The sequence below is a fragment of the Acinonyx jubatus genome, chromosome B4, assembly GCF_027475565.1.
Source record: "Acinonyx jubatus isolate Ajub_Pintada_27869175 chromosome B4, VMU_Ajub_asm_v1.0, whole genome shotgun sequence".
Taxonomy (NCBI): Eukaryota; Metazoa; Chordata; class Mammalia; order Carnivora; family Felidae; genus Acinonyx; species Acinonyx jubatus.
In genome coordinates this window covers 118,653,662-118,674,302 of record NC_069387.1, presented here as the reverse complement: position 1 = coordinate 118,674,302, position 20,641 = coordinate 118,653,662, and the positions used below count along the sequence as shown (strand labels likewise).

The window sequence follows — 20,641 nt, the reverse complement described above, 5'->3', positions numbered from 1 at the left end:
ATCCTACCTTCTCTTCCTAGACTTTGCCCTGATGCTTTTATTTTTATACCCAACTAACTCATAAATATATTTCCCTAAACAATACACTTCCCTTTATAAGAAGAATCTTGTACCAGCTGTTAAAGAATGATTTTCACCACTTGGGCAGAGATTCCTAATTATTTCCCAATATCCATTCTCCTTTCATAAGCTTAAAACTAGAACTCTTGAATTTTAACTGGGCACATGGACACCCAGAACAAAGACTTTCTCAGCCTCCCTATGTGCCAGGTATAATCATGGAACATAAGCAGAACTAACATGAGAAACTTACTAGTATTCCTTACAAGGAAGGAGCATGTCCTCCACTTTCTTTGTATCTGTTTCCTATTGGATGAAATGTGGACATGATGGTGAATGCTGGAGCGGCCATCTTGGACCATATGAGGAGGTTCATCTTGGACCATATGAGGAGGTTGTATTTGAGAATGACAAAGCAACAAGATCAAAGGAGTCTGGGTCCCTGCCAATGCAGAGCTGCTATTTTAGTCCTGAACTACTTAAACTCAGACTATTGTGTGAGGGACAAATAGATTTTTCCCTTGTTTAAGCTACTTTTATTTTGGTTCTTCATGGCAGCCATTAAAACTGTATCCCGCCTAATACACCTCTTTACACAGGTATTGGCAAACATAAGCAACATCAGTAAATACTGTGACAGGCATTCTAATCAGATTATCCATTGGAGTAAGTCCTGCTCATTTCCTATTGCTTTTTTTTGTTTTCCTTTTTATGTAGACTCATTCTGCCAACTCTTATCAAGTTGACAGATCTCTATTGTTTTGGTTATAAGTAAAAAGCTTAGCATTTTATATGAAATGGAATTTTTTCAAACATTTCCAATTAACACTGCATGCTTCTGAATTTAGCATTAGTTTACATTTAACTTAAATTTAAATTTTCTATTTAAATTTTCTATTTAAATTTCAATAAGCTTAAAACTTTTCTTTCAGATTGTGTCCTTCTATAAATGTTTTAGAATGAAATCTTCAGCTATGCAGAGAAAATATTTTTTAAACTCCAAGAAATCACTAATCAATCATATTCAAGAAATTTTAAGGCTTTGTCGTACTTGTTTCATTTAAACTTTATGTATATTACTCTGTGACTTGCTTTTCCATTCAACAGCAGGCTCTATTTCATTCATTTACATTCTCTTTTATAATTATTCTGCAATGTAGCCATCCTCCCATTGATGAACATTAAGGTTGCTTTCAATTTTTCACTATTCTGATCAATGCCAAAATGAACATTCTTACATTCTTACATCTTAATCCCGGGGTCACAGGTTCAGATGTTTTCTAGTCCCTGGAACTGAGATGGTAGCACAATAGTGTATGCACACTTTCAACATTAATAGACTTTACTGAATTGCTCTCCAAACTTGCTCTACCAATTATAATCTCATTTCTCTACATCTTATCTTCACTGACATATGATATTGTCAGCTGTTTTACTGCCAATATGATGAGTACCAAATGGTATCTCATTTTAATTTTCATTTCTTTGATTACTAGTTAAGCTTCTTTGACATTCAGTTTTGCTATTCTGTGACTTGCCTCTTAATATTCTTTGCCCATTTTATTATTGGGTTGTTTGGATTTTTCATTGATTTGTAGCTAAAACTTTACATATTTGGAATCTTCAATTTTTCTGGTTACATGCATTACAAATATGTTCTCCTTATGGGCTGTGTTTTAACTTTGATGCACAGAATTTGAACACTGTAATGTTGATTCTGTTTTGCTGTGTATTGTGCTTTTGTCCTGATTAACCATACAAATATCCTTCAATATTTTATTCTAAAAATTTTTAAGTTATTTTTTTCAAATACAGGTCTTTAATCCATGGAGAAATAATATAAATTCGAATTAAAAATGTTTAATACTGGGAATACAAAATTATACCTTTTTTGACAATTTAAAAATTGGCAAAAGAAAAAAAATTGTGAAAAAGTAGAAATGACACCCAAGTATCCACAAAAAAGATCAGAAGTAGCTGAAAGAATTCTGTCATATGTATTGTTTCTTTTTATGTAATTTTAAAGTACTCCCTGGATCCTTTCATCCATTTCTCATGCAACATATAACCCTCAGCTTATGTATCGAGCTCATTTTATGCCCCACTCCAGATCTGCTCATCCTCACATATCCTGCAGCCTTGGCCACTTGCCCTTCTTCCCAGGCTGGAGCAATCCCAGAGATGGCTCACATCCCAGCTGCTGCCACCATCACCTCATATTAGGTTATGATCCCACATCTCCAATTTTCTCATCCTCCCTAGAGATGAAGGCTGGGCTTAAGCACAGATTCCTCTGCGCCAGCTGTAAGGGAACTGCAGCAGGTCCAGGGTGCAGCCCCAACCTGCTTTTCCCAGCAAGTGTTTGCCCAAAGTGAGAAACTCAGTGCCCTGTCGGGCAGGCTTTTCCCAAGGAGCAGAAGATGGAAATAGGTTTGCAGATAAATGCCATGCCCTTATTCTTCTTCCACAGTGGGCTGTTCTAAGAAGCAATGAATCCATGTGACCACTCAGGAGATGTCCCACATTAGCTAGCAATGTTTTCTTGAGAAGGTGTGCCTAAGCTTGGCAACATACCAACTTGTATTGCTTTCCCTCGTTCTCTGCCTTATTCCCATTTTTCCCTCCCTCTTGCATTCTTACGATTGCATCCTATTCTCCAATAAGCACTGGCATGAAAGTTTTGCTTCATACTTTCTTTTCCACACTAAGAGAGCTTGCCTAAAATTTTCAAACCTGTATTATCCATCGGTAACTAAAATTTATAATTTTTATTAAAACTAGTAAGCAGTTTTGGATTTGCATATATGACCCATTTCTAAGGCCAGGAAGTCTACTGGAGAACCTCTAGGAGACATTTTTTTCCCTCGATAAAACAGAGAGCCACATAAGAATAAAGCTTTCATCTGCCTTCAAAACCCTCTTCCTTTCCACTTTAAATGTGTTATGTGGAAACCTGAGGTTTGGAGCTTTAACGGCCATCTTGAAACTGTGAGACAGCCTTGGGAATGGCAGAGCTGAAAGGTAGAAAGAGTATTGGTACCTGATAACATCTCTGAATCCCTGAACTAACCCTGGAACAGACTATCTCCCGACTTCTTGTTCTATAAGATGGTTCTATAAATATCATCACTCTTAAGCCATTATTGGGTATTGTGATGTTTGCAGCCAAAGTCTCCCTAAACAACGCAGATATCATCTGCACACAATAACTGGAGCAATAGGAGTGGATGAGACCAGCAGAGAAGGCCTTGGGTAGGACTCCAAAAAATGCCAATGTTAAAAGGACAGACAAGAGAGAACAGAATCCACCAAGGAGTGTTAGAAGGACTAGCTCAGATGTTAATAATCCCAAATAACAAAGGCAAGAGTACTCACAATCTAGCAGCACCACAGGGAAGAAATGTAACTGAAAACTCACAATTTAGCTCTTTAATTGCAAATCTGTTTAAATATTTGGCCAAGATAAGGTGGAAAACAGGAACCACAGGTTTTTATCTAAATAAATGTTGTTGTTATTGTTGTGTTGTTTTAAGTATGGTAATTTTATTGTTTTTTTCCCCATCCCATTATCCCCATCAAGAATTAGAATGGAGTCATTCACTGATAGATAAAGTGAATATCTTCAAATTCCTTGCTTAAGAGTTTCCTATGGGTTTGGGTCATGAAATTCACTCAGCCCTGGAGAAATAATTGCCTGTCAGCATGAAGCCAGGCTGATGAGTAATTCTGACAATATCACACACTAAATTAGTGAACTGGCCAACTTCAAATTTCTCAACTAGCTACTGTTTCTGCCAAGTTTTTAATTGTGAATGGACGTGATAAGGTTATCCCTGTCCCTTCACTTAGAATAAATATTTGTAGACTCACTGACATTACCCTGCCCATGTAATGCATTTATTCTGTCATTGTGTTAATGGTGGTTTAAGGATAAATACTCTGCTAGACCAAAGCATAAAAGATGAGATCGGGAAATACTTCGTGGGAGATAATAGTGTAATTTTAGAAATTTTTAAGGTAAACTAATTTAGCACTAGGAAGAAGAAAGGGCCTGGGAAAGAACTCTGGAGTCAGAGCTGCTGTTGAATTTCAGCCCTGTCACTTGGAAACTGTGAGAAATTAAGCAAGTTGCTTGGACTCTCTGAATCTCAGTTTTTGCTCTGCCAGATGGAGATAGTATCAACTCCATAGGGTTGTTCTGAAGACTAAATCGTGTCTGAAAAGAGCTAGCACAGTGCCTGGCTTTTAATGAATAACTAAAACTCCTAAATCAAAATATTTACAGATTGTTTTTAAGAGATTATTGAGGCTAAATATCTATTAACTACATTGCAAAAACATTCTCCCAAGCAGCCTTAAATTTCTTAACTTAAATTTCTTAACTTTTTCTTTGGGCAAAAAATTTCCACGTTTATGTCGTTGTGTCTGTCCACTTTTTTCTCTTTATGGCTTCTGTCTTTATGTCTTGCTTAGAAAACCATTCTCATTTTCCAGATTTTAATATGTTGCCCCTTATTTTGTCCTAATACTTGAGTAGTTACATATTGCGATAATCAGAGATTTTGTGTTAGATTATGACCTAACTTTTTTTTTTTCAAAATCAATATCCAGTAATCTCTCTCTTCTATTGAAATGACAACTTTACCATAGATTCAATTCTGTAAATGTATACCTCCGTTTCTAAACTTTGTCATCTGTTTCATTCATCAATTTATCTATTTCCACATAAGTACTACATTGTTTCCATTAATACTGCCTTATAGTATGCTCTAGTATCTGGTAAGGCAAGATCCTCATTATTTTTTTTTCTCAAAATATTTTTTATTCTAGCACAATTTTTTTAATCAGATGAACTTAAGAATCAATTTATTAGTTTTCTTTCCCACCCAAAAAAAATCCAGCTGTAAACATTATTGGGATTGGATTGAATTGATATGTTTATGAAATTCAGTCTTCCCATCCAGATCTATTCAAAATGTCTTGTGTAGCCTTTAAGAGAGGTTCCTGCACATTTCTTGTTAGGTGTATTCATAGACATATTTTATAGTTTTTAAATTTTAAGAACAATTCTTGTTAGGTTTTTGATCCCCATTTTATAGTTTTGTTGCTAAGATAACAGGAGGGTTTTTTTTTTACACTTTCTAATTGGTCATCACTGCTATACATGGGAAAGCTATGGTTTCTAGCTTCTTGTGTGATCAGGTGTGTGCTCTTCTGAATCTTTATATTAGTCTTACTAGTTTTTCCACTGGTTTTCTTGAATCTTTAAAAACAGAACATCAGATTTACAAAGAGTGACAATTTTATCTCTTCCAATCAAATATTCATACTTTCTTCTTTTTCTCATTATATTGTATGTTTTAAGCTCTCCAGTATAATGTTGAATATAGTGGTGATAATTGGCCTCTTTGTCTTGTTTCTGACAGCAGTAGGAATTTTTCTGATGTTTCACCATTAGGCATAATTTTTTCAGATTCTACATTTGCTGAGAGATTTGATGAGGTAGAGGCACTGAGGGTCATCAAATACCAGTGTCTATCTACTTGCATCTGTTAGCAAATAGCTTTTCGAATGTTGAAGCATCCTTGTATTCCTGGGATAAACCCTACCTTTTTGTGAATTTTGTTTCTACATTGCTTGATTTACTATACCGATGTTTTGTTTTTTCCCATTCATGTGTCAGTGGGTGAACATAAATTTTCCTTTGTGTGTGTGCTCTCTGTGATAGTTGTTGAGTTACTGTCTCTCAGCTCCAAGCCCACCCTTCTATACTTTGATTTGTGAGGCTAGAACTCTGCAAACCATATTTCTGCTCTGTCAGCTGGCTTTTTATTAGGTTCCGACTAACAAAGGAGACTGCAGGGCTAGAAGAGGAAGAGGGGATTTACTCCTTCCTGACAGCTTGCTGTGATATTCCTGTTTGCTCCATTTCCTGTGTGTGGTTTCCTGGCAACCGCACCACTTCTTCACCCAGGCAGCAGCGGTGCCTTCCCATGGCAACAGCTGAATCCAGACTGTAGTTTTATTCAATACTTGCAGAACCAGCCTCAGCATGTTCCACACCCCTACTCCACCACATCCTAGACACCAGCACCAGTGGGACAGCAGCCTCTCTTGAGAGATCTGAGTTTCAGTTCAGGGGGACCTCTTCCAAACTTCTATATTTTAATAAATTTAAGTTCTTCCCTTTATTTCTTCATGCCCTGGGGTGGAACCTGTTTTTTTCAGTTGCTACAATTCTGATACCTTAGAGTTCACTTTCTATTCTTTCAATTACCTGGGTAACAATTTTACATATAGTTATCAATTCTTTCCATTATTTTATCATTTTTTCAATAATTGGCAAGGTTTCAGTCTCCTGACTAGACCATCACTCATCCGCTACCCTATCTGGCTTTTGGTAGGGTCTGCTAGCCTCTTTGAATGAGTTGGAAAGCTTTCCTTATTTTTTCATCTGTTCCATGAAGTTTAATGAAACTCTCCTATAGATACTTCTGGGCCTGGTGCCTTTTAAGAGCTATATATTGAAACTAATTTTTAATTTCTTCTATATAATTCTATTCAATTTTTCTATTTCTTCTTGAGTCAATTTTGGGAATCTAGATTTTCCAAGAAAAGCATCCATTTCAACTTAATTTTCAAATGTGTTCCTATTAAGGTATTCACAGTATTTTCTTAAAATTCAGTTATCACTCATATTTTAATTTGCCTGGTTATAGAATATTAGATTCAAAATCAAATTCTTTCAGGCTTTTGAACATTTGGTCCACTGTCTTTTAGCATTCTGCCAATGAGAAGTCTGTTACCACTTAGCTCTTCTCCCTTTTGTAGAGAAAGCTTCCCTTTTTCTTTCCTTCTTTCTCCCTCTATAAAAGTTTCCTAATTTTTTTCTTTATTCTTTCAGAGTGAAGAATTTTCACCAGATGGATTTTGTTGCAAAAAATTTTCTGCTTGTAATTCTCTGTAAAAATGTGTCTATTTCCATGTAACATGTCTATTCACTTCTAGAATTTTTTTTCTGTTGTTTTGATATTTTTTTATTATTTGCCTTCTCTGGAAATCTTATCAGATGAATGTTGGACCAGCTTCCATTCCTGCCCATGATAGGGTAATAGGGATTGAATGTATGCTTTAAATGATTAGAAAACTGGACAAAATATATGAAACAATGGATGTTAGACATTGGATAATAGAATTTAGGACTGTCATCTCTAAGAAAAGTGAAACAAATTAGGTGATTGTTATGATTGGCCCAGCTTACTTTGGGGAGGCAGTTTCCAGGCCATAATGCAGGGAGGATGCTGTGAAACAGAAATAATTTGGCAATCTTGTTAAGTTGGGTAGTTCAGGGAACTACCATTGCTTAGCTATCAGATAGCCAAAAATTAAAAAGTATGATCTCACTTTCTGTTGGCAAGACTGTGGGAAAACAGGCACAGAGGCCCTCATACATGCTGGTGGGAATGTAAACCAGTAAAACTCTTCAGGAAATATATCAGGCAATATATTACAAAAGTACATATGTACTTACCTTTTGAACCAGCAATCTCACTTCTAGAAATCTACCTTGAAGATACACCTTCAATTATATATATTCATCACATCATTGTTTACAACTGCAAAAATATTAAATGATCTAAATGCACATATATAGGGGACTAGTTAAACTATGATACATCCACATAAGAGAATATAATGCCACTATAGAAAAGAATGAGGAAGACTATGAGGTAATAGAGAGTAATTTCCAGGATATTGCCAAATGAAAAAACAAAGTATGAAGAATGTAAATAGTATGCTCTCCTTCCTGTAAGAAAGAAAAGTATATAAGAAAATATATTTCTGCTCATTTGATAAGAAGAATTAACCAGAAACTAATGCGATTGTCACCTGTGAGGCATGGGTGAGAGATGGAAAGAATAGGGGAAGAGGAATGGGGTGATGGGGTGAGAAGGGTAATGACACTTCTCTGAATATACAATTTGAGTAGACTTGACTCTTAGAATCATGGTATGTTTCATATGCCAAAAGACAAACAATCCATCACCACCAACTAAGATGAGTGTATGCAGAGAGGAAGGGAAGGGGAGGACCCAAAATGGGATGCAAACAGTAACAAGTGAACCGAACCATCATACAAGTGAATAATAGAGTCACACTTGCTGCATCTCTGCAAAGTCAAATCAGAGTCCAAACCAGACAGCCAGGATGCACTGTACCAGCCTTAGACTGCCTCATAGTAGGCTCATACCTAATTTTGTTATGTTTTTCCAATGCCTGTACGTCTGGAGTCCTCCGACTGTTTTACTGATGTTCAGCTATTTGTCATCACCCTAAGTGACATCCTTAGTTAACATCTGAAGGAAGCCATAGGCTTAGGAAAATGCTCATTAATGTTTAGATTTGGCTCTTTTTTTCCATTTTAGGAAATTTGGGGTAGGAGGATGTCAGGGGGAAGGGAGGAAGAGAGGGAGAGCGGGAGAGTGAGAGAGAGCAAGAGAAAGTGAGAGAGAGAGAGAATGAATCTTAACCAGGCTCCACACTCAGTGTGGAGCCAAACACAGGGCTCAATCCCATGACCCTGAAATCATGACCTGAGCTGAAATGAAGAGTCAGATGCTCAACTGACTGAACCACCCAGGTGCCCCTAGATTTGGCTCTTAGTTTTAGAAATATCTGCTATTGGGATCAAGACCATTCCCTGCCAAATAAGGGGTAGAGAAAGAGATTGGTTGGCATAGGGTTGGTGGAAAAGAAAATTCTTCTTTTGTTAAATAAAGAGCACTATGGTGGATGAAAAGATTTCATAATCATCAGTTTCTACATGATTTTAGAATGTTCTTCATGCTGATTAACAAAGATTAATTATAGTTAGCCTTTTCAGTTTAATCAAAATTGGAAGAGAAGTAGGCACAGGTTTTAAAAGCCTGGTGAGACATTGAGTATGTGAGTGCTTAAATGATTCACTGCTGAGGACCTGAACTCTCAGGTTATCAAGATGTGTTAGGTATAATACTGAGAGATAATCAATAATCAAGAAGTCATTTTTTTTACCTTTAAAAATATTGACCTGCTGATTTCATGCTCAACAATTTCTCATGAGAAAATCATCAGAGACACATGCAAGTGTTTATGTACAAAGACTGCAGCATTATTTTTCATAGCACAATAATGGATGGTACCTAGATGTCCAACAGCAGAGAAACAGCTAAGGACATTATGTTACAGCTATACTGTGTTATATTATGCATCTATTTAAAATGTTTTCCAAAAAAATAATAAAAAAATGTTTTCCAAAAACATCTAATGAAATGGAAATTCTCAGAATATTAGAAAACAATGCTACAGGGAAGCTTGTCTTCGTAATGCTGCCTGCAAACAGAAAAATTCTGGATATCAATAGCTCAGAGGTATTTTCATTATGTTAAGTTTTTTTAAGTAGGATAAATATGTGTGTGTGTGTATATATACTGCTTTACATATGTATTTATATATTTTTATTTTATGCATACACACACACAGATAAAGAGCCTAGAACAATTAATAAGGAAGGGGAAAAAATGACTAGATGGAAACATCAAAATTTTAACAATGTGTTATCTTTAAGTAATAGGAACTTTGGGTAACTATTGTTTTCTTACTTCTATTTTAGGTGCGTTCCAGATATCCTGCAGTAAACATGAGTTACTTTTGGTAACTGTTTTTTCCTATTGCTCAAGCCAATAATCTTGGAGCTATCTCAATCCTTTTTCTCTAAGATCCCATATCGAATCCATCAGCAAACCTGTCAACTCTACCTTGAAAGCAGTACTGAATCTGTTCACTCACTTATCATCTCCCCTTTTGATGGTCCAAATTACTCTCATCTGGCACCTGAATTTCTGCCACAGCCTTCTTTCTGGTGTTTTGATTCCACACTTACTCTCCACTCCTATCCTCCATCTTTAGAAGGGTTAGAAGAGGGGTTTTAAGAGAAAATTATGGGGAGTAAAACAGGGTCCCGTTTACTGAACAAGCCAAAGTCTAAAGAGGAGCATTTCTAATGGGGGAATTCCAGGAAAGGCTGATATATTTCAAGGAATACTAGAGTTTGACATTGCATATGAAGTTATGTTCCTGTTCTGTTCTTAAATTGCACACCCATCTCCCATTATCAACTCAAAACACACAATGAAAATCTCGTCTCCATATTGAGAAAGTAGGAAACAAGAAAGATGACAAATGAAGAGCAGGAAAGAACTGGAGAAAGAAGTGACTGATAGGAATCTTCCAAAAGCACTGAAGTAGAGCATGGAATTTCCACAGTAGGTGTGAGGAAGAATTGAGCCATTTAACTCCCACAAGAAGAGAAAAGGGACCTCAAAAGTCTGGAGAACTTAAGTACATCCACTCAGGCAATTATGTTACATTAACACAATATCAGGGAAACAATGGTTTGGACAGATGTCATTTCCACATTGCTTTCTTTTTTTTAAGTTTGTTTGTTTATTGAGAGAGAGAGAGAGAGCATGCAAGTGTATGAGAGGCAGAGAGAGGGAGAGAATCCCAGGCAGGCTCAGCACTGTCAGCACAGAGCCCAATGCAGGGCTCAATCTCACAAAATCATGAAATCTTGACCTGAGACAAAGTCAAACACTTACTGACTGAGCCACCCAGCCACCCCTCTGCATTGCTTTCTAATTGGCTTATGTGAATATCTCATGAGCAGAGGCAGTGCCTCATTAATCTTTATATGCCTGACACCTACCACAGGACCTGCCACAAAACTGGTGTCAGAAAGTCATAAAATTAGTGGATCAGCAAATTAGGAAGGAAGAAGGAAGGGAGGGAAGAAAGAGGGAAGGAAGTAAGGGAGAAAGGAACAAATAAGGAAGAGAGGGAAGAAGGAAGAAAGGGAGGTAAGAAAGAGGGAAGGGAGGGACAGATGGAGGAAGGAAGAAGGAATGGATGAATTTACAGATAACAATAAAAATGACTAGTGCTTCTGGAGAATTTACTATATCAGGTGCTATTCTAAGTGCTTTCGTGTACTAACTCATTGACTAAAAATTAGAATTCAGTTCCCCCTGGCTTTCTGTACCTTGTATATTTTCATTATTAGTGTCACCAATGATCAGATTCATGGTGCAAAGAAACTCTCTAATGAGACTGATTTTAAAACGCAGATGTCCTTAATTAAAAAAGATGATGCTCATCACTGTTCTTATATAAGTTGTCCAGGTGCTGTTGGCTTATGAAAATGCGTACGAGCACCAGAGGTTAGAAATGCTGAGGGGATGTCCTCATTATTCCATTATATGAACAACTAGAATTGACAGGCTAAGTCAAAGCAAAGTAATTATGCTGTTAATTCAGGCCTCCCCAAAAGCTGCTGGTCTCGGCAGTTGTCTTAGTTCACTAATAACAAACCTAACAGATTTGTAAATTTTTCCCAAGGGTCTTCGAGTTAATTCTCTTTCGTTTAGTCATTCAATAAGTATTTACTGGGCCTCTACCTTGCACAAGGCACCATTCTAAGTGCCTGGGTACAGAAGTAATGAGAACTCTGTCACTGCTCCATGGAGTTCACATGACCTCACAACTGAGACAGCAGAGCAGTAATCCCCACTTCACAGAAAAAGAAGTTATGGCTCAAAGAGTTTAAGAGACTCTGATTATGATCAGAGATAATGACGCTAGATTCTAATTCTTGCTACTTAGAATTTAAAACATGGGAGCTTATATCTCCTTATATAGAGATAAAATAGTTTACAGTATTTTTGTTTCTCCTCAGACTGAGGAATATTTTACCATGTGTCACACACATAGTGTGAAGGTAGAACCCTCTATTCCCTTGTGGCAGTGTTGCTTAGAGGATTCAATGGGGAGGTCCTTGGTGGGAAAGCTGTAGGCATCCTTGATTCCTTTCTTTCTCTCAAATCTCTCAAAAAATCTTATCCAGAACCCAGTCACTTCCCTCTACCTCCATTGCTGCACTCTGGCCTAAGCCACCTTGATCTCTTGTCAAGGTGTCTACCGTCCTTGTTCCTCTTTACTTTCCTCACCACAATAGCCAGAAGGATGCTTTTAACACGGAAGTTGGATCTTGTCACTTCTCTGACCAAAACCCTAAAAAGACTCCTCCATTTCACTGAGAATTAAAGTCAGCCAGCATCCTTACAGTGGCCCACAAGGCCCTACACAGTCTGGCCCCTATTTTCACCTGACCTCATCTCCTTCATTCTCCTCTTTGACTCTTGCTGTCTAGTCACACTGACTTTCCCACTGTTTCTCAAACCCACAGGGCTTGTTTCCACCTCAGGCCCTTTGCACTAGCTCTTCTCTCTGCCTCAGAGTTTCACCCCAGATATCTTCATCTTCAAATCTTTGCTCAAGTATTATCTTCTTAGGGATAGCCTGCCCTGAGCACTCTATTCGAACTTGTTACACTCTCAGATACTTCTGAAATCTCCCAAACTCCCTTATCCTGCTCTATTTATTTCCCTTGTCACATTTACCACCTTCCAAAAAACCATATGGATTGTTTCTATATTATGTTCATTGTCTTTCTGCTTCCACAAAGTTGGGAATCTCTCTTCCTTTTATTTATTTATGTAATCCCAGAAACTAGATTAATGCCTGGCATATTTAAACACCAAGCATGCATAATCATTATTATTACTATTATTTGTGAATGTCAAGGGGCAGGAATTAAGACACCAGACTTCAGGGAAGAAGATGAGAATTTTTCATAGTCAAAGATAATTAGATTTGAATCCTAGTTCTGCCATTTACTTGGGGCCTTGAGCCAGGTACTCAGTGTCTGTGACTTTCAAGTCTCTCGAATGCAAAAATAGGAAAACTATTACTTACCTCACAAAGTTGCAGGATTATGAAATGATGTAATATAGAGAAAGTATCTATATGGAGTCTGCTTGGGATTCTCCCTTTCTACCACTCTCTGCTCCTCCCTCAACTCATGTTTTCTCTCTCTCAAAATGAATAAATAAAGAAAAAGTTTTTGGTGCAATCAGAACACAATTAATATTGACCCTCCCACACTGCTACTCAAGTAGCAATTCTGTTTTACTTTGGCCAGATTCTTACTTAACAGCATGGCTTTGAACACAGTCCTTCCCCTTTCAGTCCATACAGCTATATAATGAAAGGGTTCGTTGAGATGTTCTCGTAGCCCATGACCACTACCAGCTTGGAGACTTCCACGGGGACCAGTGGGAACCTTGGGCCTCACAAGACATTGCTTCACCTCTTCCAATGAGTTAGCTAATCTACCTCTGTTCATTACCCAGCCCTTTAAAAGTCAACAGATAATAACGAGATAAATAAAACCTTTGTCACTTACTGCTGCCTCAGTTCTATGCAAGTGAGATGCCAAAAGGAATTGCAACAGGAACCTTTGAACAGGAGACCAGTCAAATGGCACATGCTGATAAACTTGTTTAGAATGCAGTTTTCCACTGGAATTTCTCAGAATTAGCCAACTGCACTAACCAAGACCCTTCTAGACAGCTGTTTAGACTAGTTGTTCCCAGACTTCTCACCATTGGACATCCCCTGTTTTCCCACAACCTCCCCCATATAAGCCCAGGTTTCCAAAGTTCTTTCTACCAAATAAACTGATGTAGATGTATCAAGTGATAATTCCTGTATTTTTTCCATTAGTGAACTAATAGTATGGTCAAAGACTTATGTTCATGGGAACTTCCAATCAGCATGAGGTAGACATATTTTCAGGCTGCATGGTTATCCTTCAAGCCACAAAGAAATGGTGATATTTTACACAGCCTGAGCAGCCTAATTTGAAGTCTATTCATCTGTTCAACATATATTTAATGAATACCTGTTATCTGCCAGACACTAGTCTAGGTTCTGCAATAAATATAGCAGTGAACAAAATGCACAAAGATTCCTACCCCCATGGATTTTGTGTTCTAATGAAGATAGACAATAAGAAGAAAAATAAATAAAATCTACAGATAGCATAAATTCTAAGGGAAAGCAGGAAGGAAGGTGGGATGCTCAAAACATGATAGGGGTACAGGGTTTTTCTCTCTAATGGTGAGGTTGTTCTTTTTAATGGTGAGAAGGTGACATTTGAGCAAAGATCTGGAGGATGTGACAGAGTGATCCCTTGAGGCATCTGGGAGAAAAGGAACAGGCCTGAGGAGGAAGCATGCCCAGTGTCTTTGGGGAGTAACTGAAAGGACAGCTGAGAAGCAGGAGGCAGAGGAGAATAGATCTAAAGAAACTCAGAGTTTTTGCTCAGGATCAGTTTTTACTATTTGTGAGAAGGGAGCCATTTGGAGGGTTTTGAGAAAAGCAATGGCTTGGACTTCTATTTAATGACACCATTCTAACAGTTGTGTGAGGCAATGGGATGTTTCCAGTAGTACCCTTGAAATATTTAAAAGGGCTCCTAAGGGGTGCCTGACTGGCTCAGTAAGTGGAATGTGTGACTCTCGATCTTGGGATTGTGAGTTTGAGCCCCATGTTGAGAGTAGAGATTACTTAAAAACAATATCTTTTTCCAAATTTCCAAAATTGCTTTCTTAAAAAAAATAAGTAGGGCACCTAGGTGGCTCAGTCAGTTAAGTGCCCGACTCTTGATTTGGGCTCATGATCTCACGGTTCGTGGGTTCGAGCCCCACATCAGACTCCACACTGATGGTGCAAAACCTGCATGGGATTCTGTCCCCCTCTCTCTCTGCCCTGCCCCTGCTTGATTTCTATCTCTCTCTCTCTCAAAATAAATACACATCTCCCTCTCTCTCTCTCTCTCTCTGTCCCTCCCCCACTCACACTCTGTGTCTCTCTCTCAAAAATAAACATTAAAAAAACTTGTTTAATAAACATTAAATAAAAATTTTAATAATAAAAATAAAAATAAAAAGGGCTCATGAAAGTAGTAAATGCAGAGCTTAAGCATTAATAATAGCCAAAAAGTGGTAACAGCACAAATGTCCATCAATTGATGAACAGATAAACAAAATGTGGTATATTCATATAATGGGATATTATTTGGCCATAAAAAGGAATGAAGTGCTAACACATGCCACAACACGGATGAACCTTGAAAGCATTATGCTAAATGAAAGAAGCCAGTCACTTAAGGCTAATATATGATCCTATCTATACGAAATGTTCACAATGGGCAAATTCACAGAGACAGATAAAGTAGATTAGTGGTTGCCAAGAGATGAGAAAAGCTGGAGTGAGGAGTAACTGCTAATGGGCACTGGGTTCCTTGGGGGTGATAAAAACACTCTGGATTACATAGGGACGTTGGTCGCACAACTTTCTTAATATGCTAAAAGCTCCTTTAGCTTCACATTTTAAAGGAGGGAGTTTTATGGTATGTGAATCAATCTCAATCTTTTCAAACAAAGGATTTCGCTTTTTGGAAACCAGTGCCAAGAAAATGACTTTCTCTCTGCTCTCTGCCCCACTGTCCTCCCCTCAGGTAACATGCAGCACTAAGTGAAGTCAATTTTGTGAAAGCAGTGAATTAAAGTCACATGCGAGACCCCAGGAGCGACCAGCAGAAGAACCACCTGCCTGATCCCAACCCAAATTGCTGACCTGTAGAACTGTGGGCCATTTCATAGTTTTGTGTTTCAAAACCATAAAAAACCAAAAGTGATGGTTTTCTCTGCAGTGATAGATACGTACTACAGAAATCTTTGGAGTTTCAAATAAGGTGTGAAATAAAATTTTTATCGTTTAAAGACCTGTTTAATCCCAAATATACTGATGAATCCATCCATAAAAACCATGGTCTTCAGGGGTGCCTGGGTGGCTCAGTCAGTTAAGCGTCTGACTTTGGCTTAGGTCATAGTCTCATGGTCCGTGGGTTCGAGCCCCATGTTGGGCTCTGTGCTGACAGCTCGAAGCTTGCAGCCTGCTTCAGATTCTGCCTCCCTCCGTCTCTCTGCCCCTCCCTAGCTCACACTCTGTCTCTCTCTCTCAAAATTATAAAGAGTTTTTAAAAAACATGGTCTTCAAGCTTTCTAAAAAAGATAAAAATATTATAGCCTTGATTAGAGACAGTGCAGCTTACAAGTCTATGCTGGGTCACAGGGGTCTTAGTCCCTTCGCTTCAAAATGAAATCTTAGCCTCAAGCATATTAAAACCATGTGAAACCACAAACACTAGACAAAAAAAAAAGAGCCAAAAGTCATTTGACTCTTTACCCTATTTCAGCTAAAAATAGTATGAGAAAAATTCTGATGAAAACCAAGATAGCATTTTAGACCAGCATTATGAAATGTGTTTCTAAAGAAGATTAAAAAGGAAGTATCTGTGAGTCCTAAACTGTGGCGTTTAGATTCTGTGTTATGCTGAAATAATCAAGGAACCATTACATCATTCTTAAAAATGTGAAAGACTGAAAGATGATCTTTGAACATACAATCTTGGAAATAACTTGAAAACAACCAGCACTGTTAAAATATAAAAAGCTATTTTGTGAAAAAATTCTGTAATTAGTGAAAGCCAAGATGTTTGCTCTTGCTGTGCATAATTATTTGATCTGCAGAGAAATGAGATTCACTTTTGTTATATAAATAGCATTATTTTTTAAATGGTTCTTTAAGTGATAATATTTAACCAGGCTTTATGGCTATTTATTCATAGTACCTCATAGTACTTTCCATTAATTTCTCAAGGATGTTAACATTATCTTCCTGGGGTGTTCATCATCATGTTTGATCACATATTTTGGTCAGATGGTATATGGCTTGACAGAAAACTATGCATAATACTTTCAAAATGAGTTTATTTAATTCCAATGTCTTATAATCATCTTATATTTCAATATCTTATAGCAAGGGTGGGAAAACATGGAAGAGAAATAATTTAGAGAAGTTCTTGCCCCACCATTCCAAGCCAAGTTTGCCCACTCAGTGTAGGACAGCAGAGAAAGAAAAGAAGGGTAGAAACAGACAAGAAAGGAGAAAGGAGAATCCAAGTGAAGTAAGGGGAAATATGATAAAAAATAAAGAAAGGAAATTAGATGAGGAAAAAAGGGGAGATGAGAAGGCCAGATCCTTGAGCAAGAGATTTAGGCTTTCACAAACAGCATGTCAAGCAGTGACTACCCAGCTGTTGTGTAACTATTAGGGTTCCTTCAATTTTGCACCTGTAGCTCATTCTGGCAAATCTTAGCCTCTTTTGGATCATGGACAACTTTGAGAATATGATGACAGCTATAAAATGTAGATAGATCCTCTCTCCAGGCAGAAGTAAACATATACACTTACCTTTTACTTCACATTTTCTGGGGGGTGTTCTATAAAATTTGGTGTTCTATCCCTAATTGAGAAGTTTCCAAGTCTCATATCAAGGCACTTGGGTAACTACCCCCACACCAACATTACCTGGAACCTCAGTGGTTTTACCTGGCTTCAGGATCCAACCATAATTGCTCCTCTTTCCTGTGATACTCTCTCCACATGAAATTTGTGGCAAGGTGAGCGCTTTGCTAGAAAAACTTGGTCTCCTCCCCCAGGAGTAAAGGAGGCTACTTCTACTCTGCCACAAGCCATGACTGAAAGGCGGTGCTATCCACCCTCATTTGAGAAATTTAAGGAAGAAAGGAAATAGATTCACCTGGCAACAACTGCTAAGCCAATCTGCAAATACTACAAATATGGCTGAAAGAGCTGAAAGTCTCTTAAGTTGGTGGTATGTCTTAATTATTTGACTGAATTCAAACTTTATTTCACAATCCAGACATTAGGAGTGGAGATGTGTATGTGGAGTGATAAAGTTAATTCAGATATCAGGACCCACAGAATGAAGGCAGCCAGAGTGGCCCAACCCACACCCCAAATCTAAACCTAAGTTAGCCTGCACATAGAGAAAAAACACCTGTCAAGGAAACCTAAAATACACTAATTACAGTCCTGCACCTCAGCTTTAGCTAGCTTACCTTACCCTGGAAAGTACAACCTGCTCAACTTCTAGGAAAATCCCCAACCTCCTAGCCAATCATGCCTTGTTTCCGTATTGCCGCCTCTAATGCTCTATAAAACTCCCACTTGCCCCAAATCCTTTGGGAACAGTGTTCCACGGCTTGTGAGGCACTGTACTGCCTCCATGGGCTGTTTTCCCTGGGATAAAGGACATGAAACTCATTACTAAATTGTTTTAATTTTTAAAAAATTAAAAGTAAAAGTAAATTGTTTCATTTTGTCATTTGACAGGATAGAAAGACAAAAGGGGAAGGGAAGGGAGAGATGAAGAGAAAAATGCTATTACTTTGTGCTATTCCTGTTTGAAGTATTTTCAGGCTCTGGAATTTTAGTTAGCTATTCTCTTCAAGTGTAACTAATAAAGAAATGCATTTCAAAGCCACCTTGAAACTTTTTCAGGCAGCCACATTTTGTATCGTCTGTTCTGTTGTCACTGCTAATAAGTTTAACTGGTCACTTATTGAATGATAAATAATATAGAAATGGAAAGTCAGGTTAATTTTCCCTTGAAAATATCTCTCACAGGTGAGGTCAAGGGTTTATAATCAAGAACTATTATTTAAATAGTGGAAGTTTAGAAATTGCCTAGAACATCTAACAACTGGCCTAGGCACATAAGATGAAATAATAATACCAATTGGCCACTTTAAAAATCATGGTTTCATCTGCAAGGATGTGGAGCAATGGGAACTCCTATTCATAAATAATGGGAAAGTAAACTGACATAACCAGTGTGGCAAAATGTTGAGCAGCTTCTTACAAGCTTACACACCTATGCTATGACCCAGCAGCCCCACTTCTAGAGAAATAAAAACATGTCCACAAAAAGACAAGAATATTTATAGCAGCCTTATTCACAATCACCTCCTCCCCCACAACTGGAAACAATCCAAATGGTCTTCAATAGGAGAATGAATAAACAAATCTTGTTATATCCACACAATACAGTATTATACACCTATAAAAAAAGGAACTGCTGATAAACACAGTAACATATATCAATTTTTAAAATAGTGTACTAAGAGAAAAATGGTAGGATTTGGAAGAGTTGATTCCATCTGAAGCTCAAAAATAGGCAAATTTAGTCCACAATAATAGAAATCAGAATAGTGATTACCAGTAGGGATGGTATGCAGGTGTTATGTATGCATAAGTAAAAATCAGTTCATGTATAAACCTAAGATTTGTGCTTTTTACTCTATGTACATTATATCTGTAAATCATTTTAAAATCATGTTCTCAGGGCGCCTGGGTGGCTCAGTCGGTTGAGCATCTGACTTTGGCTCAGGTCATGATCTCGTAGTTCACAAGTTCGAGCCCCATGTTGGGCTCTGTGCTGACAGCTCAGAGCCTGGGCCCTGCTTCGGATTCTGTGTCTCCTTCTCTCTCTGCCCCTCCCCCATTTGTGCTCTGTCTCTCTCTCTGTCTATCAAAAATAAATTTAAAAAATATTTAAATCATGTTCTCAAGGAATATTTAAAGACATGGGAATTTATCATACCAGGTTAAGTGTAAAGAGCAGGACATAAAACCATTTACTGTAGTATGATACCAAATTATTCAAAAATACATTATGTGTAGAGGAAAGACTGAAGGCATGTGTGCTAAATGGCAAGAATAATTAAATCTGCTATAATACTAGGGTAATTTTTATTCCCCTCAATACATTTTTCTATATTTTGAAATGTTTCTACAAGGAGCATATATTACATATTTTAGGGGAAAAAAAGGTTTTCTAAGCATTCTGTAACTACCCTCTCCTCCCCATTTCCATTGCTCCGATCCTGGCTCTGCCCTCATTTCTAAATTATTATAACAGACTCCTAACTGATGTCCCAGACTCAAGAGTCTATCTAGCCCAATCTGCTTCTCTGGATATTTCTTCCTTTTTAAAAAATAGAATTCTATTTTTGTGCCATGCGTGCAATATTTTTTCTTCCCTTTTACATTAAGATTTATTCTAATGTCTACATAGAAAATAAAAAGCCCACCCTTTATTAAACCTATACATCTAAGATTCTGTCATTACCATGACATTGAAACTGCTCTAGTCAAGGTCACCAATGATCTTCATGTTGCTAAATTCAATCATCCATTTCAGTCCTCATCTTCCTTGATCTTCCTTTGACACAACTGATCACATCATAACCCTAAAACCATCTCTGAGCCATTCTTTCTTCACTTGGTCACTAAGTTCCTCTGCTCACCCCCCAAAACCCTCCCATCCCCCATGTACCCATCTCTCCTGCTGATTCCTTTTCATCTTCCTGATGGGTCTGTGTTGGAGCATCCCCAGGGCTCAGTCATGTTCAAATCTTGATTATCTCATCTGGTCTTGTGGCTTAAACTACCACTGTTTGATGTGATGATGATTCACAAATATACAACCTCAGATCTGACCTCTGCCCTGAATTTCAGAATGTGTTTCCACTGCCCATCTGATATTGCCACATACATATCAATAGGTAAGTAAAATTCCAAAATCAAACATGTCCAGCTTCCTGATCCCTTCCTCACCAATCCTGATCCTCTTCAGTCTTCTCTCTCTCAGTAAATGTTCCATCTTCCTTCAAAATATCTCTAGAACCTGGTGAACCTGGTCTGCTTT

The 20,641-nt window shown here is 37.7% G+C and overlaps 1 long non-coding RNA gene across 1 annotated transcript in view; it reads left to right on the top strand.

Annotated features, from left to right (window-relative positions):
• LOC113602772 (uncharacterized) overlaps window positions 1-18,319 on the top strand; it is a 38,374-nt gene extending 20,055 nt beyond the window's left edge. The window contains exon 3 of the long non-coding RNA XR_003424277.2: window positions 15,521-18,319. This is a non-coding gene — a long non-coding RNA (uncharacterized LOC113602772). The remainder of the gene's footprint in view (window positions 1-15,520) is intronic.
• Window positions 18,320-20,641: the final 2,322 nt, after the last annotated feature.